This window comes from Chenopodium album, chromosome 21 (assembly GCF_948465745.1).
Source record: "Chenopodium album chromosome 21, dcCheAlbu1.1, whole genome shotgun sequence".
NCBI lineage: Eukaryota > Viridiplantae > Streptophyta > Magnoliopsida > Caryophyllales > Amaranthaceae > Chenopodium > Chenopodium album.
Window position 1 is genome coordinate 30,362,481 of NC_137854.1, and position 25,515 is coordinate 30,387,995.

General features: G+C 35.6%; 1 pseudogene across 1 annotated transcript; it reads left to right on the forward strand.

The window, feature by feature from the left end:
* The first annotated feature begins 479 nt into the window (after window positions 1-479).
* Window positions 480-5,608, forward strand: LOC145601801 (protein FAR1-RELATED SEQUENCE 11-like; annotated as a pseudogene). Its single transcript, XR_014104437.1, has 4 exons — window positions 480-606; window positions 888-2,166; window positions 2,372-2,815; window positions 4,611-5,608. The product of XR_014104437.1 is annotated as a protein FAR1-RELATED SEQUENCE 11-like (transcript).
* The last annotated feature ends 19,907 nt before the right edge of the window (window positions 5,609-25,515 follow it).

Here is a 25,515-nt window from a genome sequence, read left to right on the forward strand (position 1 = left end):
GATTTTCATTCTAATAATCAAATGTGGGGAAAAAATTAGGGTTTTCAATCTTAAGTAAAAGCTTTGATTATGGATTCACATAAAACAATCAAATTGTAATTTCATATGGAGTAATAATAAAAGTAGAACGTTATTACTAGAGTATTAAAATTAAATAGCATAATTTTTTTAATTTTTAAAAAAAATTGACGATGTTTTGAAATCCAAACAAATATTTTGGAAGTGAATTATAAGAATTGAAATTCTGAAATTGAAATCTTTCATTTGAAATGAATTGTGTATGTCCAAACACAACCCTAACAAAATTCATTTCCCATTCTTTTCATTAAAAGAAAAAAACAACAACAACAACAACATTTCCTATTAAAAAAAAAAAAATTCTAATTTTTTAGTTCAGGTATTGCCGTATTGGACATGAGACTATACCTGGTAATGGACTTTCTCGCGTATATATCTACCTGGTAATTCAATTCACATCATTAGTTCAGTCCCTCTTTCTACTACTCTCTCTTCCTCTTTCTCCCTCTGCGATTCTTCCTCCTTTACTGATTTCGTACATCATCAACACGCTTCTCTCTGTCACTCTTCGTTTTCGTCGTATTTCAGGTATATGTCTAAACTTCTCTTTATTTACATGAATTTATTTATTTATTTTTTTTTGTATTTGAGTTTTGAATTCAGAGTTCTGCCTTTTGATATCGTTTACTATGGTTTTTGGGTATAATTTTGGTTAATCGTAACTAGAAATTCTTACCTGTTAAATGGTTGTAAATTTGATGTGTTGTTGAATTATTCAGTCTGATTTAGTGTTTGTTCACTGCGAATAGTGATTAAATTTGCGGGTTTTGTGTCTTTGTTTTGCGTTTGGGATCACAATTATACATTAGGAATTTCCCAACAAATTCACCCCGAGACCCCTAACAGCAGAATTGCTATGTGGCAGCACTGCATTATCAACAAACATACTGCTCTGGCAAATTCAAAGAAGACGGAGACGAAGATGATGATTCTTCGGCGGCAGGGGAAACTACCGTTACATCTGAATTGTTAAAAAGAATGAGTGAGTCTGGGAATTCAATTGCTTATTTCAATTGAATTTACTATCTTGGTGTTTGCATTTGCTCGTGTTCTTCCCTAAAATGTCGGTGGTTTCGCTGCTTGATTTGGGTTGTGAGAAGAATGTATTATCTCATCAAGAGGATATTCATCCAGTAGTGGTTTACGAAGATCGGTCGGATCAGAGATCATTATCACTAGATGATATAAGTAGCGCTGATGATTCGCCTAATGAAACTTGCCTTTCTTTAGAACTTACTAATGAGGTTGTTCCTTATATTGGCCAGAGATTTACTTCACATGATTCTGCTTATGAATTTTATAGTGAAATTTGCTAAGAGATGTGGGTTTTCAATTCGTCGTCATCGGACTGAAGGAAAGGATGGTGTTGGGAAAGGTTTAACTAGACGGTACTTCGTTTGCCACCGTGCTGGCAATACCCCGGTCAAAGTAGCTAATGAGAATAAGCCCCAAAGAAATAGGAAATCTTCACGTTGTGGGTGTCAAGCATACTTGAGGATTAGCAAGACAACTGAATTGGGTATTTCTGAATGGCGTGTAACTGGTTTTGTTGATCACCATAATCACGATTTGTTGGAACCTAATCAGGTTCGTTTCTTGCCTGCTTACCGGAATATATCGGAAAATGATAAAAGCCGAATTTTTATGTATGCCAAGACAGGAATTTCTGTGCAGCAGATGTTGAAGCTGTTGGAGCTAGAGAAATGTGTAGAACCTGGGTTCCTTCCATATACAGAGAAGGATGTTCGGAACTTAATTCAGTCATTTAGGAAATTGGATCCAGAAGAGGACAGTATAGACCTCCTGAAAATGTGCAGTAACATTAAGGAAAAGGACCGTAATTTTAGATTTGAGTACACTTTGGATTTGAACAACAATTTAGAGAATATTGCGTGGTCTTATGCTTCATCAGTTGAAGCATATGAGATGTTTGGTGATGCAGTTGTCTTTGATACCACACATCGATTGACTGCTTTTGATATGCCCCTTGGAATATGGATTGGAATAAATAATTATGGAATGCCTTGTTTCTTTAGCTGTGTACTTTTGCGTGAGGAAAATTTGAGGTCATTATCATGGGCTTTAAAGGTACATCTCTGCCTATCTTGACTGGATAATATTGCATATATGAGTTGGGAGAAACTAACACTTAATGGCATATTATATAAATTATTAGCTTAAGTTTATATTATTTCGTGAGAATGTGATCCTTTGCTGTGCAATGCACTTGAACTTGAGTGTTTATGTTCATCAAACATTTTTGTTTCTTAATTTGATTCTTTTTTTCATGTAGGTATTTTTAGGCTTCATGAATGGAAAGGCTCCACAGACAATATTGACTGATCAAAATATGTGCCTAAAAGAAGCAGTGACAGCGGAGATGCCTACCACTAAACATGCATTGTGCATATGGCTCATTGTAGCAAAGTTTCCCTCTTGGTTTAATTCTGTCCTTGGGGAACGATACAATGAGTGGAAGGAAGAGTTCTATCGACTCTATAACTTAGAGTCCATTGATGAGTTTGAGTTGGGTTGGAGAGATATGATTTATTCTTTTGGTTTACTCTCTAACAAACATATTGCCAATTTGTTTGCCTTGAGGTCACTTTGGGCCGTATCATACTTAAGAAGCCATTTCATGGCTGGATTGACTACTACTGGCCAATCAAAGTCAATTAATGCTTTTATCCAACGTTTTCTTAGCGCTCAAACTCGGCTTGCTCATTTTGTGGAACAAGTAAGTTTCTTTGCTTGTGTCCATTACTATGCGACTATACTTCACTGATTATTTGTGTTAATTTGCAACTTTGATCGGTTATCTAGCACACTGATTATTTGTGTTAATTTGCAACAAATAATTTGAAGTCATATCTGTTTCTTTTTAGATAGTGTGGACTTTTAGCATTACTGTTGGTGCTTTTTTGCTTGACTTTTGTGGTCAATTTGTGTTACTCATGTCAATTGAAGTGAGTTATGAATTTATGATACTTATGATTATGTGTTATAGCAACTCTCTCTTGCAGCAAAGGTTGGTCTATGCTTCTTCAGTATAGCTATAAAAAGATAGTCTGAAATGACTTTCCCATTTCATTCTTTGATTAATGGGGAAAAACATGGAAAATGAAAAATCAAATGGAAAGTTGTACTCAATTAAATGTCATTTGCTTTGTAATTAATTGATAATTACTAGTACAAAAAAAGTTTCTCAAGTTCTTTAGGAAGCATGAAACTGGATATCAGAATGGATTATTGGATCTTGTATCTCCAACTTTGGACTAATCTGTTATATGTTTTTGTTTTTGGCATGACTGGGACTTTGACTCTCAATGCGTTAAAGATAGGAATGTTATTTAAGTTGGTAGATAAGAGGGACTTATTTTAAGGTTAGGGAATGTGGTGGTAGCTTTGGGAACGGTTCCCCAGAAATGATTGCCGAGGTAATGGTGGAAAGTACCTTGGTCCTTTAATGAGTGTTCGATGTGTCTTATTTGGGACTTTATGATCTCGGTAGATTTGGTTGGATGATGGAGAGGGGAGGGTGATGAGGTAGGGTGTGGTGTCTATCTTTGGGTCAATTGAGGTTTGGAAGGTTTAGAAGATGTTTTTGGTTGTGGGGATGGAAGAACAAGATTGACTTTGATTATGAAACTCTAAGATAACTTGTTATTGTTTATTTTATTTTATTTTATTTATTTTTTTCAATTTATTGTTCTCATTTATATTTGGCTCGCACTAAAATAAATGAAAATAGATGAACTTTAATGGCTCATATTTTTATTCATATTTAATTACAGTTAAAATTTGAATTAATGATGAATAAATAAGTATGGGGCTGGGAAAGATCTACATGAAGCTTTCAGGTGTCAGGATTTCATTGTTATAAAACAATAATGGAATCAATGCTTTATTTGATCTAAGCTCCTTAACTTTACTAGAGGATTGTTAAATCATCAGATTAGGTGTCTACACCAAGGCATCCTGAGCTGAATTTTCACGTTCTGTTTTAGTTCCAGATATTTTTAGATTCTTTTCAGCTGGTAATCCATCTTTTTGTAAATACATTTGTATGTCTTGCAAAAGCACATATTTTGAGTGACACCTGTACTTCACACCAAAAGTTATCTATTGTCATGATCACTAAAAAGTAAGCTAGTTGTTTCATCTTTATGTGCAGCTCTACTTGATCTATCTAGACTGGTGATACTAGTGAAGATCCTAAAACTATAATGGAACATCTATTCATTGTTTGGACAAGTTCTTGCCACTAGATCAAGTAACCATTTTTTGATTCTACCCTTTTTGCATTCTTCTGTGTTTTGTTTAGTTGCCAGCTATCAAATATTGGATTAGGAATACAGATTGAGTGCATAGTTCTTAGAAAAACTTAGTGGAGTTGTCATTGTGGCTAAGTGTCTTTTACAAGTGCTAATTTGCTTAGATGTGCCCCTTTCGACTGCATTGCTGTCAATTTCCTGGAGATCTGTTGTGATTGCTTAAAGTAGAAATAAGTTTCTTTGGCTTTTTCTTAACAGGTTGCTGTAGCTGTTGATTTTAAAGATCAGGCCGGTGAGCAACGAACAATGCAACAGAATTTACAAAATATTAACCTGAAAACTGGAGCACCAATGGAAGCCCATGCTGCCTCAGTCCTCACACCCTTTGCATTCATCAAACTTCAGGAGCAACTTGTTCTGGCTTCCCACTATGCTTCTTTCCAGATGGAAGATGGTTTTCTTGTGCGACACCACACTAAACTCCAAGGTGGTCGGAAAGTGTACTGGGACCTACAACTAGGTATCATTAGTTGTAGCTGTGATCAGTTTGAATTCTCAGGTATCCTATGTCGGCATGCCCTCCGAGTTCTTTCGACTGGAAATTGCTTTCAGATCCCTGAAAGATATCTTCCTCAGAGATGGCGACGATTCAATTCATCTGCCTTTAAGCTCCAGAGCACCCTTACTGACCATGGAGAAAAAGTTAAACGGTTGCAGAGCATGGTATCTACGTTGGTTTCAGAGTCTTCCAAGTCAAAGGAACGCTTAGATTTGGCAACTGAGCAAGTATCTATTCTTTTGTCACAGATCAAGGAGCAGCCGATTTCAACCTCATTCGTCTCAAGAGGTGCTACCGTGCACAGATGTTTTTAGTTAAACCTGTACATTATGGGTTTCCTTTTTCCCGTATTGTTGAACACAGTAAGGAATCAGTTGTTTAAAGGCAAGAACTGCCTCAAGGGGTCTGATTTGAAAGCCCACTTTAGGAAGGGTTGCTAAGTTAGAGAGTACAAATATGTTTGGAGGACAGTAGATCCTGCCTGGTTCCTACTTTTGTGGTTGCAGATTATTTTTGTATGTATTTCCTTTGTATCTAATTGTGTTGTATGCTGTTTTGCATCAGCTACTGTCATATTGTTTAACCTTTAAAAAGTATGAAGTCAAGAACTGTCCTTTTGAACAGCAGCAGCTTCACATGATCCACATGTGTTTGTTGCTCATCTTTTAAATTTCTCTCTTAATCTTAAAAACAAGTACACCTAGATTTATCCTCTCTTTTCTTCTTTCCAGTCTCTCATAGCAAAACCCCAAAATGGTGATAACATCAAGATCATCTTCATTGTTGAAGGCTCCTCTTAAGAAATACGTCTGGGCTGTTATGCGCAAGAGCTCTGTTGACTAATGCCTCGGCAAATATGTTATGGTATTTTCTTTTTCTCCTCTCTTTCTCTTTAATTTTGACATAATTTGTAATTGTTTCAATTTGATTTTAGGTATGAGATTCAACGAATGTTATGATCCAATGGAAGATCTGGACATCAAAGGAGCTCTAGATTGGCTCCGTCTTTTTTTTGCACTATGAACCTTTTTATGAACCATGAGTACCTCCTGAAGATGTCCAAGTCTTCTCTCTGACATGATTTCATGAGATTGACTAATTGGAGTCTTTGGCAACCTGTCAATTTCTGACATGATTGAAACCTAGGTATAATGTTTAGCGTTTTTCTACTGCTTATATTTTTGCCAATTATTTGATGATTGATATCTATGATAACCTAAACCATCAGCTTCTGATTTTTTCTCAACTTTTTTATGATTTTGTAGATAAGATTTATCTTTATTCAGATGCAGTTTTTGTACTTTTCAATATCTTGGTGTGTATTTAACTATTTATCATGGATGTCATGTCTGTGCATACCTCAAGTGCACTGAGAATTTCAAGTTCTGCTATAGGGATATCAATGAGGTGGTGTACCACTTCAATTGCCTCAGCATGTTATATTGTTATGTGATGCAAATTTATGGATAAGGCACTCGGGGTTTGCATGGCTATGATCAGGCTCAATGAAGCTGAGGTAATGTGTTAATACTCCTTCCGTTTATTTTTCAAATTTTTTTTCATCTTATTACTTTCCATTTTTTTAAAATTTTTTTTTTTATCTTCCTATTTTTTCTTTATTCTTGTATGGTAAATGAAAGGCTCACCTTTTCACATTATACTATACATTTATACCAATGTCTTCACACAACTTTCTCTTTCCAACCCATAGAATAAAAAAAGAATTTCTACTAAAAAGGGAGTGCAAGTGCAACATTAGTATTGGAATATCAATTTTTATAGAAAAAAAAGCTTATGAAATTATGACTTTGATCAAGTGTGTTATGTGGAGTTACTTGTGATTTTTCTATGATTTGTCATAATTATTTGCAAGTATAAGAAAATAATTGCTTTTTATAGCTATTCTTTTTCTTTTCATTTTTACTTTTGATCTTAGCTTTGTTTAATCTCCATATTCAATCTCTGAATTGAATTTGAAAATAATACAATGTACATCAGAAAACAGAGAAGGGAGGAGAGAGGATGATAAGAGAGAGAAGGATAAGAGAGAAAGAGAGAAGATTGTATTAATGATTGGATAATCAATACAATATACATGCTAGCTTAGTTTTAGTTGATTATCAGGAACTCAGGAAGTAATCTAACTAATTACAATTCTGTTTAGCTTTCTAACAAACGTAACAATATCACAATATCACAACTGACCAACTGATTTTACATACTGAACTCTCCTATCATACTTTCCCCCCATGAAAAAGACTTGTCTTAAGTCATTGAAATTGGCGGAAAATTAGGAAATTTAGTTCAAAATCTTTTGCATTCTCCCAGGTGGCTTCATGGTCAGGGCATCCTTCCCATTGAACTAAATATTGAACTTGAGCAGCATTCTGGAACTTGATCATTCTTCTGTCCAAGATAGCAGCTGGTTGATCACCACATTACATCCTGTCCATGTAACCCAATAGGAATATGAGCAGCTATAGGAATGGTACCATGGTACTTCTTAAGTTGTGATACATGGAAAACGTTATGTATCAGGCACCTTCAATTTGTAAGCAACTTTTCCAATTAAAGCCTCAACTTAGAAAGGCCCAAAATATCTCTGAGCTAACTTTTGATTAGGTCTGTTTTGAATGGAATTCTGCCTAAATGGTTGTAATTTTAGAAGTACCCAATCTCCAATGTTGAAACTTCTCCTGACCTATATCTTCATTCTACATTCTAGCTTGGGTTTGATCAAGTCTTCTCTTCTCTGCATGCTTCTATCAACAACTTCATTCTTAGATTCTCTAGCTAAATAAGGCAAGTAAACAGGTGGTGATTGGTTGTAAACCACTTCATATGGTGTCAACTGACTAGAAATGAGTATTGTACCACCATTCAGCTATAGGTATCCATAAGTGCAATAGATTACTACTAACTCAAGCAATAATACAAACCAAAATTACTAGAAGCTTTGAGTGTTTGATTGATTAAGGGAACAACGATAACAATAGCTTGAGGCTACTACTGTCCATGCAAGTCACTCAATTTCTGGCTACTTACTACTAAGTTCTACTACATTACTTATAGAATTAAGGTGAGAGAATACATGTGATGATCAGCTAAAATGGCAAAATCATATTTTGACATAATAGGAGCTTGTTGCTTGTTTTCCTTAGTTGCTTCTTAATTGGTTTTGACCTCTTGTTCTTTGTTGTTGTTGCTATTGACTCCTAGGTTACTTCCTTTGGACCTCCAGGTATAAACTTGTATGGATTTGGGTCGGCTTATAGGGTGATCCATCACATTACCCGCCGGCTCGAGATTCTCCTTGTACTCAAGGTGGAAGGCTGGAAATCGCTTAGCGATGGTTGCCCCTTCTTCCCATGTCGGCTCGAACCGTGGTTCTCCATGCCACTTGATGCGCACCTCCAGTAGCTTCTTTCCCCCAAGCTGCTTGTGACGGATATTTAACAGCTCCTCGGGTTTCGCTACTAACTCTAGTTCCGCCATTAAGTGGTCCAGAATAGAGGGATTGACCCAAACTTCACTTGTCGCCTTCTTCAATTCAGAGATATGGAATACAAGATGAATTTTGCTTGATGGTGGTAACTCTAGCTTGTATGCGACCTTCCCGATCCTTTCTAGCATGGTAAAAGGGCTGTAATATTAGGCTGCTAGCTTTTCATATGGCCTCTTGGCTAAGGAGCGTTGCCGGTAAGGTTGTAAATTTATATAGATAGCTTCCCCAACCTCGAATTGCTCATCCCTCCTTTTTCGATCTACGTTTTTCTTCGTAATTTGCTTGGCTTTGCTGTGGTTAGTTTTAAGCTCGTCCAAAACCAATCTCTCTCTTGTAACAAGCCTTCTAGGCTATCGATCGGAGTTTTCCCATGGCCCAACCTCCATAGTGGTTCCCTGCCATAGACCACCTTAAAGGGTGACATTTTTGTGGCAGTGTGTGGGGATATATTTCGGAATACTCGGCCCAAGGCAACCACTTGGCCCACTGTTTCGGTTGACTTGATGCAAAACACCGTAAGTAAACCTCAAGACTTTTGTCGAAGATCTCTGTCGGTTTTGGGATGGTACGATGTACTATGCATCAATCGCGTCCCTTGTAGGCGAAATAGCTCCTTATAGAACAAACTCATGAAAACCCGGTCCCGATTCGATATGATACTGGATGGAAACCCATGAAATTTCACACTTCTCGCATAGAGCAGTCTGCCACCCACCTTGAGCGCATTATATGGGTGTTTGGGTCCCACGAAATGCGCGTACTTGGATAATCTATCCACCACCACCAACACCAAATCGACCCCTTTTTGACAATGGTTACCCTTCGATCAAATCCATCGATATATCCTCCCAAATCGCTTTCGGAATTAGGAGCGGTTGTAGTAACTTCTTCAGACTTTGTTGACATTTATTCCGTTGGCACAGTGGGCACCGATGCACATAATCTCCGACTTGCCTTCTAATCCAGGCCAAAATTTGCCGCCAATCGAAGGTAAGTTTTTACCTCGCCTTCGTGACCTCTGGTGGGTGAATCGTGGTGTACGAAAAGAAGAGTAGGGATGATTACGGAATTGCTTAGGATCGTAATCCTCCCCTTGTACAATACTTGTTCTCCTTTTAAGGAAAAACCTCGAAGCCGCTCATATCCCTTCAGCACGCCGATCTTAATTTGGCCCAACCAAGGGTCCAATTTGATTTCCTCTTTCAATTCTTGCCAATTAATTCGCAGGCAACATACTATGGACCCCATTTGGGCCGCGGGCTCAATTTTGCGAGACAAGGCATAAGCCACCTTGTTGGACGGCCAAGCTTATACTGGACTTTAAAATTGAACCTAATTAGTTTCTCAACCCACTTTTGGTAATCACTGCCTATTTCATGTTGTTGTGTGATATACCGTAAGCTATGTTGATTGGTACGTATCACAAAATGACGACCAAGGAGGTAGTGCTTCCATCGGACCACGACTAAACACATAGCCATCAATTCTTTCTTGTAAATTGACATTTTCCGATCTCTAACCCCCAAGAGCTTACTATAAAAAGCTATAAGCCGATTTTCTTGCATCAGCATGGCCCCCAACCCGTAGCCCGAAGCGTCGGTCTATACTATGAACTCCTTGTGGAAGTCCGGCATGGCTAAGACAGGAGCAGTGGTTATAGCCTCTTTGAGTCTTTGAAATGCGTTGGTTGCTTCATCGGTTCACCAAAAACAATCTTTCTAATTGGCCGTAAGTGGGCCTGCAATTTGTGCATATCTGGACACAAATTTTCGATAGTAGCCCGTGAGCCCAAGGAAGCCCCTAAGCTCCCTAATATTTATGGTAATGGCCCATTCAAGAATGGCTTTCACTTTCTCTTGATCCATGGCCATTCCATGTTGAGAAATAACATGGCCCAAGTATGCAATCTCATTTCTGCCAAAGTCACACTTCTTTATGTTTGCATACAATTGGTGTTTAAGCAAACACTCTAACACTTGTTGCACATGGATTAAGTGTTCTTGCTCATTCTTGCTATAAATGAGGATGTCGTCGAAGAAGACCAACACGAACCTCCTTAAAAATGGCCTAAAAATGTCGTTCATCAAGAATTGGAACGTAGTCGGCGCGTTTGTTAACCCAAAGGGTATCACCAAAAACTCATAGTGACCTTCGTGGGTACGAAATGCGGTTTTGTGTGTGTCATCTGCCTTGACACGAATTTGGTGGTAAGCGGATTTTAAGATCGAGCTTGGAGAAAACTCGAGCGCCATGTAACTCGTCTAACAATTCATCCATAACCGGTATCGGATATTTATCCGAAACGGTTTCCTTGTTCAAGGCGCGGTAGTCAATGCAAAACTGCCCAGAACCGTCCTTCTTTACCAAAAGTACCATACTTAAGAAAGGACTAGTGGAGGGTTGTATGATATCGACTTCCAACATTTCTCCGATCATCCTTTCTATCTCATCTTTCTGAATTTGGGGGTATTGGTATGGCCGCACACTTACGGGGTTGCTGCCATAGCGTCCTCTACTTGGTAGCAGTCTAGTGGGCATGCTGAACACTTCATGAAATTGTTTTAACAGCCCACTTAAAAAGGGTGGAATTTGGGCCTCCCTTACTTCTGGCCCAACAGTTCACTACTTCCGATCCAATTTATTCACTTCAACCAAAATCCCTTGCTTCCCTTTTCCCAAATTTCGAACCATTGCCTTTAATGATATTTGCATCCTCTCTAAGGTGGGATCGTCGGTTATAGTCACCGGAGTTCCAGCGATGGTGAATTTCATGACGTGGGTCCGCCAAATGGTGGCTACAGTCCCCAACTTCTTAAGCCATTGTACCCCGAAAATTAGATCGGCTCCCCCCCCCCCCAAACTTAGCAACAGGAAGCTCTCCACCACCGTTAAGCCTCCATCCAGCTCCACCTTCACGTCGTCACACCCACCTATTTTCAGAACCGTAATCCTCTCAATTACATTTCGACAAGAAGAGTGTCGGTAATTAAAAAGTCCATTAAGTAACGTGAAAATAAAAAATTTAATCAAACCAAAAATTAAAAACTATTAGTGGATTAATTTTGAACTTCATTTTATTTCCATAATTATTATGGAGTAGTGGATTACTCCCTCCATCCTATAGTACTTGGGACGTTGGGGTGGATACGTGGTTTAAGAAAACTAACTAGTGTGTGACCCCAGGCAAAACCGGATGATACTTTGAATAATTTCATTTTTATATTAGATTTGCCCCGGATGATACTTTGAATAATTTCATTTTTATATTAGATTTGACCCAGATGATACTTTGAATAATTTCATTTTTATATTAGAAGCTTTAAAAGACTTATTAATTTATTTAACATGTGTAAATTAGAATACAATGACAATAATAATTTATTTTGGATATTTACATACATGTTGTTTTCAACGGTCTAATACATGTATGTAAATATATATAAATTTTTGATTAACAAAGCATGAATTAATTCTAGCTTAGATGGTAATGCATTTGGTTTCCATTCAATGAGGTTTGGGGTTCAAATCTCTTTGTTTGCATTTTTAATTAATGATGTGGCATGATGCTAAAGGATGTTGAATGACGACGTGGCACTATACGGGTGTAAGAAAGGAAACACGTGGTACATACACAATTTTATAAACGCCTTTTAATATACGGTATAGATAGTGAGTTATTTAAAACATTTGTTTATTGTGTAAAAGATTCTCTTTTGTATTTTTATATTACATGAAAACAACAAGTGAGGTAGGAGTTGGGTAGGTGAGGAGAGAGAAAATGTGGGAAAATATCTTTTTTATTAGTGGTCCTATTTCATATTTAATACTACCTCCGCTTCTTATTACTTGCAATAAAGTACAAGATTGCGGAGGCTGAGGCAAAAAATTGAAGGGGGATTAATTAAGGGGAGGGGTAAAGTATTAGGGGAGTTAAAAAGGATGGAAAGAAAAGTGGTTCATGTGAAGGAGAGAGAAAGTGAGGGAGGGAATCTTTTTTAGTGGGGATTAGGAGTAGTAATGTTGTGAGTTATAAAATAAGGGTAAAATTGTCAATTTATAAGAAAAAACCTACCATAAAAGGAAAGAAAGTTGTTGCGAGTAATGTGAACCTTCCAAAAAAGGAATTTGTTGCCAATAATAAGAAGCGGAGGTAGTATTGTGTCAAGTATTGTGGGACGGACAAAAATAGGAACTGTGTTAAGTATTATGGGAACTGTGTCAAGTATCATTACTAATCCATAGTAAAAAAAATTATTAATCCATAGTCAAATCTTTCAGTTTAGTTGAGTTTAGCCCCAATCAGTTAAGTTTAATTCAGTTCAGTTCAGCCTCAATCAGTTCATTTCAGTTTAGTTATTTTTAGTAAATTGGAACAAACATTTACTCCCTCCATCCCATAAATTCGTGCTTGTATTTCATTTTGGGTGTCTCAAAATGTTGTGCCTATTTCTAAAAATAACTCACTGTTATGAAAAATATTAAAATATGGATGACTATTATCCCATGTACCATCTAGAATACTCTAGAGTTGGGTATTTGATCTTATCCGTTGATGAAACTCTAGATATTATTCATGTATATATATCCCGTACAGTATGGAAGAATAAACACAACGTAAAATATATTTCTCTATCTCTCTATATTTCTCTATAATTCTCTTCTATATTTAACACGTTATCAGCACCACTCTAGCCTATTGAGCATACAATACGAATACACGCATTTGATTATAGTCATATATCAAGGATAAACAAAGGTACGCATATACTCCAAATTATGCATAATTATTAATTGATTTCCCCAGATCGGTGTAGATATATAAATATGTATGCAAGTTGGATTGAATAAGTTATACTTCATAACAACCGATAATTTGTTTGGTAAATTTTGATGCACAAGGATTCAACGTGCCTAACTTATATTGATTTTTTTTAGTGCTATAGTTTGCATTAATAGAGTCACTATTCTTTACAAGTTCTTTGCATAATACTATTATTTATTTGGGTAATTGAACTCATTAAATCAATAGTTTTGGATAATGTCGCTTACTTTTGTGATTGATCAAATTAATGACATAATTATTGGCCTTATATTTTGCTGTCATAGGATTATTTGTTTTGATCATTCTTGACTATCATAGTATATACTTTTACAATTCTATAAATTTGATTATATATTGGTGATCATATACCCCGTGTCATATGTTTTCATATATCAATATTTGTATTTGCAATTCTCTGTTTGTTTATTTGATCACATACCTTTTATCGATCACCTCTTAATTATCTTTTGTGATTTAATTTTATTTAATCAATATCAATTATATTTTTGCGTCACCAATTATTTACACCGATGGCTCGATAATATTACTAATTAAATCTTTTAATTTACATATAATTTATTTCCTTAATAATGTTTGATCAATGTTTTGTATGATATCAATTACCCATTAGTTATGGATTTGGTGTTTTAATGAATTAACAAATTAGTCAGACCCTTCTTGAATTGAACTCTTTCTCAGGCTATAAGTTTATAATCCATAATTCTATTATTAAAGAGTATGCATTTTCTCCATATTGTTTAATACATAGTAAATTATTAATCCTTTAATGACCATCACACGTCAATTCTTTTTTAAGCCAAAAACTTTAATGAGCTAACATTATTGAATAAATACCCATGGAATTTCGTTTCGTATTGAAGTTTGACGATGAAATATAGGTCCTGCAATATTACTGTATTGAGTTTTAGAGTCGAATGTTTACGATGCTATGTTCTATTATGATAAGTTAGGCAACTAGAATGATAAGTTAGGTAACCATCAGAAAGATAATGCTTCGTATATTATATTAGTTGAGATTTCATGTTTGTTATGATAACTAACTTAAATTAGTTGTGGTTTCATGAACATTAATTCCCTCTAGATAGAATAGTATAATTATATTCTTGGTAAAGTTTTTATATACATAGCTATATAACTGTCAAATATTAACTTGCAAAATTTGAGATCTTTTACGCCAATACTTAGCTAGAACTTTGTTTTGATCAAAACTTGAATTGACATATGCGAAGTACATATTTATTATAATATCATAGTTCCTAATTTATAATATTGTTTTATATATCAGTGAATCATGTCAAACCTTGCAAAACTCGAATTTGTTGCCCTTGATATTACTGGAAACAACTATCTGTCTTGGGTGTTAGATGCTGAAAAACATTTAAATGCAAAGGGACTTGGTGACACTATCAAAGAAAACAACACTGCAACTAGCCAAGATAAGGCTAAAGCTATGATATTCCTTCGCCATCACCTTCATGAAGGCCTAAAGACTGAGTACTTGACTATTAAAGACCCACAAGTCCTTTGGAGTAATCTAAAGGAAAGGTATGACCACCAGAAAACTGTGATATTACCAAAAGCTCGTTATGATTGGTTACATTTAAGATTACAAGACTTTAAGTCTGTGAATACAACTCAGCCATGTTTAGAATTACATCACAATTGAAATTATGTGGAGAGAAAATCACGGATGCAGAAATGTTAGAAAAAACATACTCTACTTTTCATGCAAACAATGTTGTCCTGCAGACACAATACCGTGAAAAGGGCTTTGAAAAATATTCTGAATTGATATCTTGTCTCCTTGTGGCTGAGCAAAATAATAAACTAAATCATGAATCACGGCCAACTGGCTCTACTCCATTCCCTGAAGCGAATGCGACATCCCATAGTGGGAAAGAGCAAAAGGCTAGAGATCACGCCAGCAGTCGTGGTCGAGGCCGTGGTCAAGGTCGTGGTCGCGGCCGCGGACGTGGATATGGTCGTGGTCGAGGTGGTCGTTTTAGGAACTCATACTCCCTCCAGAAGTGGGACAACAAAAATGGAAATAAGAATGAGAAGGATAAAATTAAAAATATATGCTATCGTTGTGGAGGAAAAGGCCATTGGTCTCGTGTGTGTCGTACACCAAAACATCTAGTAGACCTTTATCAACAATCAATCAAACAGAAAGGAAAGAAAGTGGAAACAAATTTGGTGTATGAAGATGGCGAAGGTGATTTTGATTGCGGTGATACAACTCACCTAGAAGCGGCTGATTTCTTACCTAATCTTGAAGAAAACAATTGAATAAATTATGATCCACTGACGAATAAACTCTGTTAATTAACTTGCATTTATTTTATAATTTTATCATAGTACTATGACTTTATGCTTTATGGGATATTTGTTTTGGACAATTTTATGTTTTTGGACATTTTTATGTTTTCGGATATTTCATTATTATCATTTATTAATTGAAGTTATTTAATATTGTGAATCTTATTTTAGTTCCTTTAATTCTATTAGAATATGAATTCTTTTGGAGCTCAATCATCAACCAGTGGTGAAGATTTATGTCTAGTTGATAGTGCTACCACTCACACCATACTTAAGAATAAGAAATATTTTTCGCAATTGATGATGAAAGAAATTAATGTGAGTACTATATCAAGTAGTACAAAAATTATAGAAGGCTCCAGAAGAGCAAGTGTTTTATTGCTAAGGGGAACAAAATTGGAAATTATTGATGCATTATACTCCCCTAAGTCTCAAAGAAATTTACTAAGTTTTAAAGATATTCGAAAAAATGGATACCATATTGAGACAATTAGTGAAGGAAATGATGAATTCCTTCAAATCACGAGTATAGCTCAAGGCAATAAACTTATAATGGAGAAATTACCTACAATCTCCACTGGTTTGTACTATACAAAAATCAATACAATTGAATCATATGCTATAGTAAACCAGAAGTGGCATGACCGGCTAGGCCATCCCGGTTCAATAATGATGCGAAAAATACTTGAAAATTCATGTGGACACTCATTGAAGAGCCAGCAGATTCTTCATAATAGTTTTTCATGTGCTGCTTGCTCAATAGGCAAGTTAATACTTCGACCATCACCGGCTAAAATAAATTTCGAATCAATTACTTTTCTAGAACGTATACATGGGGATATATGTGGACCAATTCATCCCCCGTGTGGGCCATTTAGATATTTCATGGTTTTAATAGATGCATCAACCAGATGGTCACACGTATCATTATTATCAACTCGCAACTTGGCGTTTGCGAGACTACTTGCTCAGTTGATCAGATTACGAGCACATTTTCCAGATTTTCCTATTAAGGCTATTCGTCTTGATAACGCTGGTGAATTCACATCCCAGGCCTTTGATGAATATTGCATGTCAATTGGGATCAGTGTTGAACATCCTGTAGCACATGTTCACACACAAAATGGTCTTGCGGAATCATTAATTAAATGTTTGCAGTTAATAGCTAGACCATTACTTATGAAATCTAAGCTCCCAATTTCTGCTTGGGGGCATGCTATATTACATGCAGCAGCACTAATTCGCATCAGGCCGACAAGTCATCATAAGTTCTCCCCATCACAATTGGTTTTTGGTCAGGAATCAAATGTATCCCATTTGAGAATATTTGGACGTGCAGTATATGTTCCAATTGCTCCACCACAACGCACTAAAATGGGCCCTCAAAGAAGACTAGGGATATATGTTGGATTTGAATCTCCATCGATAATTAAGTACTTAGAGCCAACTACAGGAGATTTATTTACGGCTCGCTATGCAGATTGCCATTTTGATGAATCAATTTTTCCAACATTAGGGGGAGAAAACAAACAGCTGGAAAAGGAAATTAGTTGGAATGAATTATCATTATCTCATCTAGATCCTCGTACTAAACAATGTGAGTTGGAAGTCCAAAAGATAATTCATTTACAGAACTTAGCAAATCAATTGCCAGACTCATTTACTGACCCAAAGAAAGTGACAAAGTCACATATACCAGCTGAAAATGCTCCTATTAAAATTGATGTCCCAGAAGGACAAGCCCAAGTTGCAAATGATTCTAAAGCACGCCTGAAGCATGGTAGACCCATCGGTTCCAAAGATAAAAATCCTCGGAAAAGAAAAGGAGCAACAATTGACAATGGCCATACCGAGGAAGCTATTAATTTTGAAGGATCTCCAGAAGAGACCTTAGACATGATGGAAAACGATATTCAGGTACCTGACAATGAAGAAATTTCAACAAATTTTATCATGTCTGGAATTACATGGAACCGAAACCAAATCGACGTCGATGATGTTTTTGCATGCAATGTAGCATTAGATGTCATGAATGATGATGAGGATCATGAGCCAAAATCCATTGATGAATGTAGACACAGAAGCGATTGGCCAAAATGGAAAGAAGCAATTGAAACTGAATTGAAATCTCTCGAAAAAAGAGGAGTATTCGGACCTGTAGTCCGTACACCTGAAGGTGTAATACCAGTGGGATATAAATGGGTCTTTGTACGAAAAAGAAATGAAAATGGTGATATTGTAAGATATAAGGCCCGATTAGTTGCACAAGGATTCTCACAAAGACCCGGTATTGATTATGAGGAGACATACTCTCCTGTGGTGGATGCAACTACTTTTAGATTTCTAATCAGTCTGGCAATAAGAGAAGGACTTGATTTACGCTTGATGGATGTAGTCACAGCTTATTTATATGGCCCACTGGATAATGACATTTACATGAAACTCCCAGAAGGATTTAAATTGCCAAAAGCAGCAAATTCAGGTTCTCGAGAACAATACTCAATAAAATTGAATAGATCTCTATATGGATTGAAACAATCAGGGCGTATGTGGTATAATCGACTAAGTGAGTACTTGTTGAAAGAAGGGTATAAGAATGACCCTATATGCCCATGTATTTTTATAAAGAGATTTGTATCAGGATATGTCATAATTGCAGTATATGTTGATGATTTGAATATCATTGGAACCCCTGAAGAGATTTCAATAACAGTAGAGTGCTTAAAGAAAGAATTTGAAATGAAAGATCTTGGAAAAACTAAGTTTTGCCTAGGGTTACTTATTTTTTCTCTTTCCCATACAAAGTACACATATTTCAAAAAAATCGTTACTTATTTTTTCTCTTTTTCATACAATATTCTCTACTTATCTTTTCCATACAATATTCTCTACTTTTTATCTTTCCAATAAAATATTCTACTACTTTTACCATTCTCCTTAATTACCGTATTTTTTGAGAAATAGCCCAAGTAGGCATGAATTAGGGTCTATCTCTTATGTTGAAATTCAGTTCAGTTCAGCTGAGTTCAATTCAGCTCAGCTCAGTTCAGTTCAGTTCAGCTCCTAATTTCCTTCTCTTATAACATATTCAGTTCAGTTCAGTTCAGCTGAGTTCAGTGAGAACATGCCCTTAATGGGACGGAGGGAATAGTTTATATAGGTGGTTCACAATATATAATTTATAAGCATATATGAGGTTAGACAAGATAAAAATGAAAAAAGTGACCCTTACACAGTTACACACACTTCATGTCATTAAATCAAACAACAAAGATCTACAATAGTAAATTATATTTCAAAAAAAAAAAAAAAAAAAAAAGAAATACAGTAGTAAATTAAAGTAAAAGTACTAAATAATTTCATCCATCTCATTATAATGGCCAATAATCCAATATAACTCAAAAAGCTCTGGTAAAAAAGTCAAATAAGACTTACGAAATGTGTTAAATGGAGCAGTATTTTACGTATAAAAATAGACATAAAAAGTCTCATTTACAATATCGTAGTAATTGTAACACACACACAATAGATCTCCTTAGGAGTGATCAAGCAGGCAAGCGGGCCGCTTCAATCTCATGGGCACATACCATCAATCCACTTGCTGCAAGAGCCTTGGCAACAAGAACCAGCCCAACAAGATTCTCCAGGACCATCGCAGGTATTTCCAGCAGATACGGTTGATGTGCCATCAGCTAACATTCTTGCTTTGAAACTCTGCCCAGCTGCGGCTCCGGTGGCCATCGTCATGACAATAATGGCAACAATGAGCAGGAGCAGGAGAACCTTAACATTACTTTTATTTAAATTCATTATAGTACTTGTATTTGATTGTCTTTCCTTTGAATGTGTTGCATCCATTTTACATCTGATCTTATTTATAAAGCAAAAACCTATGTAATACATCATTCATTACATGGCTAGCATACATAGTACATAATATATTGAGGTCACATTGCCGGCTGCCGGCTGCTGTCCAAACAAAAAAATCATGATGTACTCCCTTTGTATAGAATTTCATGAAAGTGAGTGATTTACTTTCTACTACATGGTGGTTAACGCGAGCCATAGCTAGTTTTGTTTGGAAAACAACTTTTTTCACTGTTGGTTAAATTAATGAAAAATATGTAAACATATATATTTTTTGGAGTATAATGTTCGCACACTATTTTAAATATTTATTTTAAAAAAAGACAATTAATTATTAACATTAATAAAGGCAAAAAGAAAATTATTAACATTAATGAAGGCAAAATAAATAAAAACTTGTACATACTAAAAAGGATATACATGTAAATGAATATTATAAAAGTATAACTGGCAGCATATTATTCATAGGAGTAATCTTATACTTTTTATAAGGTAAGGATAAGGAAAAGCCAAGGGGAACATGAAAAGGAGGGAGATTAGTTTTTATTTTTTTAATTATACAAGTAGTGCCCCGGATAGTATTTTTTAGATGATTGTGGATATAGAGTGATTGAAACTAATAGCTTTTAATATTATTACTCCGTATTACACAAATTAAAAGAATCAATAAATTGAATTGACTACAAATATCAATTCCACAATGTTTTTCTCTAGATTATTTGATAGTTTAAAAGTCTTTTTTTTTTTTTTTTTTTTTTTTTTTTTTTTTTTTTTTTTTTTTTTTTGTAAATCGTAGATTACCTTATAGTCCTAAAAAATTATACCGTTTGTACTCTTATCCTACTATACCATCATTTTTTTCACTCCCTATAAAGAGTCCAATGTACGTAGTATATTTCATTTTTTTTTTCTTGTCATATCTCTTCGTAAAGTGTCGACCAAAATCAGCTAGTTGAACAATACTGCAAATAACTATCTCACACACACATACACACACACACACAATAATAATAAAAAAGAAAGCCATATAATTACGTAGTAATTCAAATCTAAGAGGAAAGACATCTAATCACAGAATGTAAGCTACATTTCAACAAATGATTAACTTGTGTGCGAAGACATATTAACAACTACATACACCTTTGATTGATATTGATAGAAAATTATAGAAAATTAAACGGTAACAAACCTTATTAGTAGTATATAAAAACTATTGGGGAAGGTAGATTACAATTTTCATAGTACAACCTATACAATAGTTATAAATCTACAGATAAGCATTTTTATTTTATTTTTGAAAAGACATAATAAGACAGCATATAGATATAAACAAATACTATACAAACTAATGATATACAAAAAAGATGCTAAGAGGAGCACCTTACATAATTACTCACCTAACAAAAACCTAATTTTCTCTCTCTAGCTTTTTCTCTCCCAAAACCCTACCCTTCTCGGAAAAAAAAATTTCTCCGGCCATGAGGCTAGCCGGCGGGCGTGTGGCTCACCGCCCATGCCACATCGTCGACGAGCCTCCAATCTACTTTCTTAGGGTGTTTTTTTCGTTTTTCGTGTTGGTTTTTTTGTCAGGTCGACCTAGCAACAAGAGCCGCTGCCCTTTTCGGCCGCCTCTTATCCTCACCAGCCTTGTAGCCGGCATGCCGCAAATCTTCTTTTTCGCTTCCCCGCCGTTTCTCTGCTCCACCGCCTCGCCCGTCATCGCGACATTTTGTAGGAGAATGGGGAGGGAGAGTTATCTCCCTCTAAGTCCCTCGCGTAGGGCCGTTCTCAGTCTGGTGCTTCCAGCCGTCGCGGCCGCGGTTCAGGGGTTTGTGGGTTTGGGCCTCTCGGGCGGGTCTTTACGGTTCAGGCTAAACTGTCCGGCGGTGTGTGGTTTGGGTTGGTGAATCTCGGAGAATTGGTGGTGGTGCTTGGTTCGCTTGCGGGGTTGGTTGTTATGTTTACGTTCTAAGTTTTCTTTTTTAGGTTTCCTTCTGTTTTTTCTATTAGTGGTGCGTGCGGTTTTTGAGTCTCTTTTTTCAGTCTTTGTGTGTGTGATTTATTCGGGTTTGTTATTTTTTCTTTTTGTGTGGTACGTTTGTGTGCTATGGGGAGTGCAGATCGGTGTGCCGATCTTCTGGTGCAGGATTTGAGCCGGGTTTTTTGGCTATGGGATTTTGGTTTGATCTTCTTTTGGTTTGGGCTGTAGAGTTATGCTTCCAAGCTGAAATCCGTGTTTAAATCGGAGATTGTCTTGTCAATGATAAATTGTACGACACCAAATTTGAATTCAGGTCGAGGAGTACAGGCTTCTGAGTCATTTAAGGTTCACGTCAGAAACTACAACTTATTGCCAGACCCCCAGCAAGAGGCTGCATAGGACATCGTTATATGAGACAAGGGTATTTCAAGAACTCGATTTGCGCGTGCAATTGTAGTTTATTTTATTTCGAACTTGTAATTGGTTCAATTGTCTCAGTAATGTTCGATTACGATTTCTTATGTAAGTGCCGTATGGCTTATTATTAATGAATTTTAATCTCCCCCCTAAAAAAAAAAAAGATGCTAAGAAAGTCATGCCACTTCAGAATTATCTTTCTTTACTCGAACAATACTATAGAAAATTATGCACTACTGTTTTACTAAGAGCGGATGAGCGATTATTGTAACAAATCTATGGTATTTCTGACCACACAACCACAATAGCAAAGTGTTTTATTTTATAATACTCCCTCCGTCCCTGAAAGAATGACCCATTTGGGTTGATTACGCGGGTATTAAGAAAGTTAAGTAAAAAGAAGTAAAAGTATATTGGAAAGATAAATTTACATGGGATTTGTAAAAAAATAGAGAGAGAAAGTAATAAAATAACATGAAAAATCAAATTTTTATATGGGAAAGCAAATTTTGCACAAATATTGTTGTAAATTGGTGGGTGTTTTAATGCAATGGGTCATTCTTTTTGGGACTAAAATTAGGTCAAATGGGTCATTCTTTCAGGGACGGAGGTAGTAATAGGGTAAGTGTCAAAGTACTAATATTAAAGTTAATTTGATTATAATATTAAAAAAGTGTAATTCAGCCATTAATTTCATAATTAAGTCATTAATTATTTAATGGTTATAGTATTACGCAATTGAACAATTTTTTGCAATTACTATTTTCAATGATTCCAGTACTTCAATTGAGTCCAAATAATTAGATTAGTAATTACCAAAAAAAAAAAAAAAACCTTTGAATTGCCTCATTTTATAATTGCTAAGTAAATGTCTTAATGTTGAATACATAAATCACTATAATTGACAATTATAGTAGCATTAATAATGCCGGTTACAAACTTTATGAGAGGATATTTTTTTTTTCTTGTTATTGGGTACGAATGACATGGAGATGACATGGCGAAATATAACAAAAAAATGACACATGGCGGATTGGCGCTCCTTACTTTTGAGTTTTAATAATAATATTGATGTTAGGAATAGTGCCATGAGCGGTAAATTTCACTATTTAGATCTCACTTTTTTCACCTTAATAAAAAACAATTAATATAATCTGATTTCAGTAAAAACAAGTTTATATATATAAAAAAATAAAGTCATGTTCTCTTCACTTTGTTCAAACAATAATAATAAATATAAATTAAGTTTAGTTTAAAAAATCATGTTAAGTTTCGGAAAAATAATATGCAAAATTGGCTAAAACAACACTAACTAAGGGCCTGTTCTCTTACGTTGAAATTCAGTTCAGTTCAGTTCAGCTGAGTTTAGTTCAGTTCAGTTCAGCTCAGCTCGATTCAGTTCAGTTCAGTTCAGCTTCTAATTTCCTTCTCTTATAAAATATTCATTTCAGTTCAGTTCAGTTCAGCTCAGCTGAGTTCAGTCAATGAGAACAGGCCCTAATTAACTATTGCTTAGGTGCGCTCAATAGAATGAACTTTAAGTTAAGCAACAAATAACACGAATTTTGGGGGTTGGGTGCAATAAATGATATAAATAGTTTCCAATTTGCTAGAGATTTCACCGGGTTCTGGTAACTATTTTTGAATTATAATTATCGATCAATAAATTTTTGACCTCATTATGCATGTAAAATTCAAGTTATTTAATTTGCAAGTATATGATTCAATTAAAAATATAGGTTTTTTTTTTATTTATTTATTTATTTATTTTTTTTTACTTTGAAAATTATTGTTAAATTAGCCTTACATTAATTCATATTTAGGTTAAGTAAAACCGTGCATCGCAAAAGACTTAAGTTATGTTGAAGAAACTTCCAAAACAACACATGTAAGTGTCTCACATTGAGAAAAGAGAAGTGATAGCTAATCACTTTACAAGGCCATAGGGCTACTCCTCATATATATTATCAATATGTCATATGTTCTTGGGATGGAACCTCCTTTGATCTTGAAAAGTGGACTCTTGTTGGGTTTTACGGTGTCCCAAACAATGTGCGAAACCAAATCCGCCCCAGACCACATGCATTAATTATTACAACTAACAAGCATATAATCAATAAAGCAATAAACACATACATAAACACATAAAGAGAGAAAGGCTATCTTACCCGCCTCGATGTGTGCTTCACCACGATCATGAACACGACCCTTAATGTAGAAAGCCTAAGACCCGCACTCGTGTGATCCTCTCGCTTTGCTCACCCTCGTGCTCGAATTAGGTCGAGTCTCATAGCTAGAAAAGACCACAAATAAAAATTATGAGTTATACGAACTCTAAGGTTTTCTCACGATATATATTAGAGATGCTGTTTTGAGTTCTACTCAAGTGATTTTCCAAACTCCCAAGGTTGGTATTTACAGGCATGCCATCTCCTTTAATATTCCATACTATTCTTTCCATGTGGGACTTGTGATAAAATAAGAATACTAACACTTAATCTAATTCAAAAATAAATGTAACACCAAAAACATTAAGCAAACAACATGTGTCAACACAAGATCAGAGAAGGGGTAGGTGAGGACAAAAAGCTCCCTTTGCTCCCTAAGCAAAACCCTAAGCCACTAAGAACCGGCCAACCTTGGGCACAAGGCTGCCACGCTGGCGGCTTGGTCCCTTGGCTGGGCCTGCCAACAGCCCATGGTGCAGCAGCCCCATGATTGGGCACCAAGGCTGCCACGCTGGTTACCCATGGTCCCTTGCATTGATTACACTAAAACTGTAAAACATTTGCACCTGGTTGCAAAAATGATCACAATTCGAGATTTTCTTGTTATTGCAGCATGCAATAATTGGGAGCTTCATTAGATGGATGGTCTATATGCCTTTTTGTATGGTGAACTAGATGAAGAAGTGTACATGAAGTTGCTTATCGGTTTTGAAAGCTCGGATCCTACATTGGTCTACATGCTGAGAAAGTCAATGTATGGCTTCAAACAGGCTTCTCGATGTTGGTTTGCATGTAACTACTTCGAAAGAGTATGATTTTCTTTAATCCAATTCGGATTAGTCTTTATTTACATTTACTAAGGCCGGTGAACAAATTAATGTCTTATTTTATATTGATGATCTTAATTATTCTGGGAATGATTCACCTGCACTTTCAACTACTTTTAAAGCTTATCTCAGTGATTGTTTCAAAATGAAGGATCTCGGTCCTTTTCAATATTTTTTGGGCATAGAAATGGCCCGAAATTCTACAGGTTCTTTCTTGTGTCAAAGAAAATACACTCTAAACTTCATTTCTGAGGCATGTTTGAGGGGTGCTAAGCCGATTGAGTTTCCCATTTAGCAGAACCATAAGCTTGGCCTAGCCAATTGGGAGTTCCTTGCAGACTTAGGCCATGTTCACTTCACCTCAAAAAAATAATAATCAGTAAAAATAAATTCTGTTGAGTAAAATTAATTTCAGTTCAGTAAAATTTATTTCAGTTTAGTAAAAATAATTCACTTCAGCGAAAATAATTTCGATTCAGTAAAAATTAGTAAACTTAAAGAAGAAATATAATAGAAAATCAGTATAAATAATTTAAGTTCAGCAAAAATAATTACAATTTAGCAAAATTAAGGTGAAGTGAATGGGGCCTTAGAATCCTATCGTAGACTTGTAGGTC